This window comes from Perissodus microlepis, chromosome 3 (genome assembly GCF_051167445.1).
Source record: "Perissodus microlepis isolate ML-2025 ecotype Zambia chromosome 3, ASM5116744v1, whole genome shotgun sequence".
Lineage (NCBI taxonomy): Eukaryota > Metazoa > Chordata > Actinopteri > Cichliformes > Cichlidae > Perissodus > Perissodus microlepis.
The window spans coordinates 9,058,843-9,067,637 of record NC_140463.1 but is presented as its reverse complement, the minus strand read 5'-3'; positions in this window follow the sequence as shown (position 1 = coordinate 9,067,637).

Sequence of the window (8,795 nt, the reverse complement as noted above, 5' to 3'; positions counted from 1 at the left end):
GATGTTTTACCTGATGGGTACAATGTTGCTGTTGAGGGGTTTCTGCTGCTCCTGCTGCTGATAGTGCTGGAGGGCAGGGCTGTGTTGATCTGAGACTGTAGACATTAAAAAGTCCATAGGGGAGATGGTAGCTGATTAAACAAGTGTCATGAGATAATAACAAAATGCAAAGATTGGTGACAGCGCTTGGAACCATAAGGCAACAAAAAACTGTGAGAAATAAATTAGGTTCTGCCTGTGAATCACTCTTTGCTTCTCTTCTTCCTTCCATCCCATCATTTCATCTATCACTCTCCACTTGCTCTCTATCTGAGAACAAGGCACAACTTGCTATTGCAATAAACTATAATTTAATTATCCACACCTAACAACTCTTGCACTTAATCTATAATAAAATGATGACAGAAAAATGTTATGGCACTGCCTTTAGTAGCCTCACACAGCTCCTACTGTTTCCTCCTCATGTCCTTACCAGGCATGTCTGGACTAGGGCTGCCACGATTAGTCGACTAGTCACAATTACGTCGACTATCAAAATCGTCGACGACTGATTTAATAGTCGACGCGTCGTTTGAAGCTTTGTAAGATCCCAAAAGACGCAGGAATAAGTAGTAGGATTTAAGAGTGTAATAACGCACTGAAACAGAAGATGGCAGCACTGCATGTACAAGGATGCCAGCTGCCGTTAAACGCCGAAGAAGAAGAAGCTGTGTCCCAGAATTCATAGCACAGCCCTGCTCAGTTTCCAACAATGGCGGCAGCTAGTTAGTTTTAATGTTACTCTTATTATTCTTTCTGGGTCACAAAATAAACGTTTAACATATTTTCAGGCGAGAATGTAGCTGTGTAAACCTCAAATATCTGCTCAGTTTATCAAGACACCACATATTTTCAAAAGCACGCCGACGTTTTCGGAGACGTCTGTTACCCACTAGCTCGATAGCTAGCCGGGGTTCAAGGCTCACGAGAGCCGTGAGAACACCGGACTCCCGGCAAATCGTTTTCAAACCCACCGCCGTCTTTCGCTACTCAGGTTAAACATGATATATAAGTCACTTAGATAACTTAAATGTTATTGTTTTTGTTTTTTTTAGTATTTTATTTGTTCCTGGGTAAATCGGTTTGGCTGAGATTAAAGTTATAGTTTTTACACAGCTGAATAAACGTCAAGCAGACAGCTGATCATCAGAAGTGTGAGATGCTCGAGAATTTACTACGGTGTCCCGTTATATTTTAGATAGCAAGGAGTTTATTAAACTTCACCGAAACAATCTGCAAATTTCATTAAAAAATTAATAAACTATCATCTTGTCTTTATTTTTAGTTAGCACCTTAAACACTTCAAGCTGTAAGCTAATGATAGTTATATAAGAGCAGATGCTGCTGGTGCAATAAGCTGTACGTTTTACGTCCAATGGATGATGATCTGATTAGTCGACTAATCGCAAAAATAATCGGTGACTAGTCGACTATCAAAATAATCGTTTGTGGCAGCCCTAGTCTGGACAATGTTATATCATGAGTAATAATTTAAAAAAATCCATATACATAAAACACACACATGCACGCACACACAGTGATATTTTAGACCTTCTTCAGAATACTGTATATACTATGGGCATCACGGTGCTGATCCAGAATCCTTACATTATTATTTATTACTAGAGCTACAATAATAAAGCAATGAGGAGGGGGAAGTAATAAATATGAAATAATGTATTTATGATGATTCCATTTGTTTCACTATCCACTCTGTGCAGGGGCAAAGCTTATTACATTTTTAAACTGTAGAGATACAATAATTTTACTGCTGTAAAATCCAAATTTTGTCTTATTTAAAATATAAATCTAATATAATCTGCTTCTTAATGTATGTTCTTTAAAATACAGCGTGTGTTTTTTAATATATTATAATTATAATAATGCATAACTTTGTGGACATGCATATTAGATCGTTTTTTAGTGAAATATAATCCCTCCAGAAAGGCAGGAAAAGCCCGGAAACTTACTTTAAAACTAAATATGTTCCCTAAAATGGTGACAGAGCTACAGACCCATGACAGCCAGGTAGCCAGCAGCTATGACCAGCACTACTTGTGCAGTTAATAAAAGGACAGGTAATGTTTGTCACGCTGTTGCACACACAGCATGCTCGTTTGTTTCAGTTCGTCAGTTGCCACAAGACAGCTTACCAATGTGTACGTAATAAGCTAATACTCCTGGGTGCTATAGACTACAGTGTACGCTGTACACCTACTTACTGGTTTTGTCGCATCAGTCTGTGTCTCTGAGTTAATTTGTGTTTCTCCTACAGCTCCAGACTGCAAAAAATGCGCGTGCTCTTTGTGAGCTCGTTCCCGGCTTGTAACCAGTGCGTTCTGCCGTCAAGGGCGATCATTGGTTAATGGTGATCATGTGACTGATGCAAGCCAGATCCTTTTATTTAGCAAAACTGTGATTAATAGTTAAATATTATTGTTGAGGAGCACAGACAGGACTCCGCACGCACACACACATAAAAAAAAAATTAAAAATTAAAAAAAAAAGTTGCCTCAACAAAAGGGCACTTTGGGCACCCATCAGGAAAGGGGCGGGTGCTCAAGCCCCTCTAGCCCCCCCCCCTCTGCACGTGCCTGCACTTTAAACACTCTACCTTTGGTAAACTGGACTGACTTAAACGATTATGAAAACTTGTTACCTAAAAAAAAAAAAAACCCTCACTTAAAGAGGATTGTTACACAGACTTCATTCACTTGAGGGGGAAAGAGTCACACAGAGTTCATATTTTAGACCAAGATGAAAACAACAAGTCTGTTTTGAAGCATTTCATACACTTTCCTATACAACCTTTATGAACCCTAAACCATGCCAAATGTCATTCAGTTATAGTTGATCAATGGATCCTGAATTATCAGGCACATTAATGATTCTCTATGAGCCACAGAACATCATCTACACTCAGATCATCACATACACTGTTTGTGTTGTCATGTCAGGGAGTGAGACCTGAATTCTGAATGACTGACATCTAAAGTCATCTGAGGACTAATAGCTGATCAGCATCTTTCAGGATTGGTATAAACCCTCATTTAATTTTATTTATACAAAAAATAAGTGAAATAACACAAACAACAACTATAATAATTGTATTAACAACAATAAGAACAAAAGAAGCTTCTAGAACACTCAGTCAAACATAAACCTCCAACAGATCCAGCCATTTGGTTCCTCCTGGCTGACCTGCAGGTAAGAAACAGATGTGGGGTATCAGCTGTCAGGTAGATGAGTGAAATAAGTAAGTAAAATTTATTAATGTAGCACTTTTAAAGACAAGAATCTATTACAAAGTGATTTAACATTGATATTAAAAACAGCGCACAGAAACACAATGCACAAGATTATCAAAATGTTTGTTAGCTCATCAGAAATTTTCTGTAATGGTTTTTTGTCTGGGAGTGTCATCTACTGGTTGTAACTTAATCTCGGCTCCATCCAGAAAAGCCCAATGCCTAGGTGGAGTTACCAAGCTGGATATTACACCACCAGGATCACAACAAAGATTCTGGTAAGGAAAGGTATGACCACAGCAGAGAGCAACCAGCGTGTTGCTGTGGACTTAAATAAGGCCTGTGTGAAAATTGTACTCCCCAAATTCCACCAATATTAAGTGTCCTACCAGAGGGGTGAGGACACTGGACCATGTAAATACATCAAGCAGTCCTACAGACTGACACTCCTCCATGACCTAGGACAATCTGACAAAACAAAAAAACAAGCCCCTCCAAGCATCCTGGTCATGGTTACAGACCTATAGCACTCACAGGAAGCGCTACATGGAGATGGTCTTCGTGGACTACAGCTCAGCATTTAACACCATAATCCCAGACATTTTTACCATGAAACTGGACCACCTTCAACCTGATCCTTGATTAAATATTTCCTCATCAACTGGCCCCAAACACTCCAATAGTCGGCCACCCATATCTCTGCCAATCTCATCTGGGCCCACAACACCTACGTGCTGGAAAAGAAGGTCCAGTAGCGGCTGCAGTTCCTCCGTGTCCTGAGAAAGAATAAACCAGACCAGACGCTGCAGCTGGTCTTCTACTATGCCTCAGTGGAGAGCATGCTCTTCTACTGCTTTGGTATTTGGGATGCAGGGGCTACAACTGAGAACAGAAAGGCTGCGCAGAGGGCAATTAACCACACCCAAAAAGCATTGGCTGCCTTCTGCCTCCCATGGAGGCCATCGTCATATACTCCATTCTCATGGAAAAGAAGGCCATCACCGATGACCCCTTGCACCCCGCCTAGCACCCGTTTGACCCATGCTCTCTGGTCGGTGCATAAGTTGAGTCACGTTCCACACCTCCAGAGTCCGAAGCACCTTCTTTCCATTCGGACTCTCAACAAGTACTGTCCCTGCTGGTGACTTCTTGTGACAATTGGATGAACCTAGAATCTTAGCTCACAATGACTTTATGTCGTCTTCATTTTCATCTGGCCAATCACATGCAAAGACTAGGATCACAACATTGTGTGAAAGAAAGGAGGGCAGAGACTGTGAAGACAGCGACTGTGGTGATACAGGCTAGGTACACAGAGCGACACAGAGACAAGGATGTGGAATTAAGGGCAGATGTATTGGGAAAAAGTGATAAAAATATCAGAAAAGAAACTGGCTGCATTTAAATGATACTGGAGACAGCAAAGCTGAGCGCTGAATTTTTAAAATTGTAATATGTTGAAACAAATTCAAAAAAATACTCCTAAGCGCTGCTCATATCTACCTGTAGCTGGAGGAGAGGTGTTATTCATTGGCCCTGGAAGAGTGTCCTGTTTTGAGTCAGGTATCTCTGCTGCACCATCCACTGTGTTGAATAAACCACGGCCTGCTGCAAGTCAAATCAAAAGAACAACATTTATTCCAAAACAAACGACCCCAGTGAAACAAACGTTTTGATGAGGAGCTGGCTGACATCACTGGCAGTGACTTTTAGACATTTTTCCATCGTAGAGAAGAACAGATTTCAGATTGTCTTTGTCCAGGCTTTAAACCCCATGTGTGTTCTTCTGAGCAGCAGTAAATGCATAAAAATAAGGCTTTCGTGAAAACACTAATTCAAACACTTCTTACCAACAAAGATCATTCACAGCTGGGCTAAAATAGAAGGCTCCCAGTGATACTGAATGAAGAGCCATTAAAGAGCAATAAGGCAGCAGAGCTAAAAGAGCCGAAGATCTCACATACACTGAGCACTCCTCACTCACTTGGAGAAAAAACTTTCAGGTTGATGATGCTGATGGGCTTCAAAGGTTTTCCAGCTCTCTTGATGACACGGCACTCATATGTTCCAGCATCATCTTGTCTCACATTCTTCAGAATCAAAGACACGTCTCCATCAGCTATCTGTCTGTCCTTCAGATCCACCCGGTTCTCAAAAGATGGATGCTGGTAATCTGGAACAAGTCGTCCATGCTGATATAAAAGGACAAGTTCTTCATCTTCCAGGTCAGTTTTGCTCCACTCTACAACTATGACGATGTGGGCTTGAGCTCGACATGTCAGAGTGACGTCCTGTCCAGACACAGCGGTGATAATTTTGTGATCTGAAAGAGGAAACAACACAGAGCAGAGAGGTTAAAGGTCATTGTATTCACTTCTACAACAGCCAATCAGAGTGAAGATCATACACCACTCAGCCTTTCTACACTCTTCTACATACATACACAAGCAATAAACATGCACAGATAAATTGAATCAATATTAAATAATTCTGCTTGTTTCTTTATCTTGATCTATGATTGAAATGGCATTTAGCTCCTGACAGGTAAAATTCACCTGCAAAGGTAAAAATTAAGAGGCTGACTAACAGTCAGTTTGTTCTAAATGTCTGAGTCTGTCGGGATTTTCCGTGAATAACTGAACCTGAGTTTAAACCTAACTACCTGAGATAGTGATGGCCCGCTTGAAGCTGGCGCTCCGGAGCGTGTGTCGAAAAAAACAACACACTGGTTCAGAAGCACTGTGTCGAGGCTTGCTTCGTTTGGCAAAAGTCACGTGACCAGTGACGTCCGAAGCTTCATTTAGAACACAAGTGATTCAGTGGTTTATAGGCAAGTGAATCATTCGCGGGATTTTGAGTTGATTTTGCTCAATTCATTTTATCTGCCGAAGTGAAAAACTTGAAATGTCCAAAATCATGTTTTCATAATGTAAATATCATTACAGCATATGACTTTAGGAACACTTCCATGTGAATTAAAGCTAATGAAGACTACAAAAATGTATTTGACACTATACGTACATTACATTGCTACACAGTTTAGAAAATCATTTTGTTTATTGTTTTTTGGTGATAGTCTGCAGGACCCAGGAATACCTGCATATCTACCAACTTGCAGTGTGGTTCCTGCACTCCACAGCCTCTTCTGTTCCATGCAAGTGGATTTTCTCCAGGGCAGGAGAAACTATTTCTAAGAAAAGAAACAGACTCGGCCAGCGCACAGTAACACTAATCCTCTTTTTAAATGTAAATAACAAAACGGCTACCTTACATAGATCATGTTTTTACTTTGCAAGTTCTTGATTAGGGGTGGGTTTTGATTATCGCTTTTCTGATTACAATCCATGCTAAATTGAATAAAGTGATATTGATTCATTCAAACGCCAGCATCTCAGATTAAACCTCACAACATGTCGTCAAACACCATACAGCTAAAACAGTAACTGGGAGCAGGTTTACGGATTCTGCATACAAACGTAAACACAGAGCGCGGACCTGACGCGTCAGAATCAGATTTTGATGTGTCGTCGGGTCCGCGCTGTGTTTGCCTCTTTTTTTTTCGCTGGCTTCTGCAGCTGCAGGTTTCATAACTCTCTGTTTACATCTCTAATTAAGTCTCACATGTGTCAGCTTTCTTTTAATAGATACGAAATTATGGATATATACTGATAAATGACCAGAATTGTAATATTTCTGACTGAGGCAAAACTTTTCAGATTCCAATAAAATTGAATCGGATCCTGTATCGAATCAAAATGATTCTACAAATCAGTGACGATGCAGCCGTACTCAGCCCCCTAAGAATTTTCCCTTTCCTACCTCTGGCGCCGGTGACCACCTCTCAATTTTAAATCCATGTAGACATTGAGGGTTCTCGGGAGGGGCCGCTAACACCTGCTGCTCTCTGGCAGCAGCACCATGCTCTCCCTTGTTTTAAATGCACTTTAGAACAACACGCAGCAACACTACACGAGCGGGAGGAGGGAGGTATGGGGTCTTCACACACCCCCGTTCTCTACTAGCCATCGGGGCGGGGGGGCTGGGAGGAGATGCTGGCTGTCCGATTGGCCTCCCTGCTGCTGCGGAGCCTGGGACGGTCTGCTTGCCTCCACCCCGGGGGGAAGGGTAACATCTCTTGGGTCTGGGTGCTGTTTCCCCCTCTGGGGGCGAGGGTACCTGGACCCGGGGTATAGAGTATGTTTGGGGAGTGTGATTGTGTGTACATGTCCATTTATGTCAATCCTTACATTGGGTGAGTGCTGAGTGTTTGTATATGTGTGCATGAGGGTGGGAATGCATGTTTGTGTCTGTGTGTGCCTGTTTGTCTGTGTCTATATGTCAGGTCGGGTCTTAGACTCCACCTCTCTGGGAACTCCCAGGCCCTCCAAGGCCTATCTCCCCTCACCACACTCCCTGCCGGTGACTGATGCCCTCAGGGGTCGGTGCATTGGTGGTTCTTGGTGTCCGGGGCTGGGCGCTCAGGTATGTACCAGCTCACTCCCGGTGGCTACCTGGCGGGGCCTGGCGCCTGTTGCTCGGTCAGGCCTCCTCCGGGGTGCGGGGGGCCCTCGGGCCTCTGGCCTCTGGGCCTGCGGCTCGGTTCACTCTGGCACAGCTGGCTGCCGGCAGAGCCGGCGGGCACGCCGGTGCAGCCCCCTCTGGCTTCTGCTCGGTGGCTACTGGGTGACGCCTTGTCTGGGGATCCTCAGCCCTTCCCATGAGGGTGGCACGGATGCCCCTCCGGTGGTCCTCCTTGGGCTCTCGCACTCTGGGGCCTCTGGATGTCTGGGGCCTGGATCTCCTCCATGCCTGCTTCATGCCCTGGGGGACAGGGCTATGGCTCTCTACATCCTCTTGCAGACCATTACATGGGGAAACCTTTTGAATACAAGCGCGCTGATCCACACAGGTGTGCACACGGGTGTTCACTGTTCGTAGACTTAAATTACATCTTTCTTGGCTGCTACTTCAAAGCACATTGTGCGCTGTCTGTCCTGCGTGCTGCACAACAACATTGAATATTTAGTATTTACTGCTGTTTGCACTTAGCTAGATTAATGCGATGGTGTTGTGTTTAGTATGTTGCTTTGGTTTTTTTTGCTTGTTTTCTATTCTTTCTCTCTCAACAGGTGATCCAGGAGATTTTATTTATTTATTTATTTTTTCTTCCCTTTCTCACTGTCCCTCTCCCCTTCTGTTTTTCTTTTCCTTCCTCTTTCTTTCTCCCTTTCCTATCCCTCACTCATGTCTGTCCCGTCTGTAAGAACTGAAAATAAAATAAAATAAATAATAAAAACAAAGGTCGATCAAATGGACCAATACGGCAATGCCACGATGATCCATTTGGCAAAATAAATCCATTGGGTATCATTGTTGGTCTTCAGACAACAATTCTGACGGCTAAAGAACCAAATGGGACAGGCAAAAAAAAAAAAAAAAAAAGAATTTTCCCTTTCCAGTTCACAATCAATCAGAATCAGAATCAGAATACTTTATTGATCCCTGGGG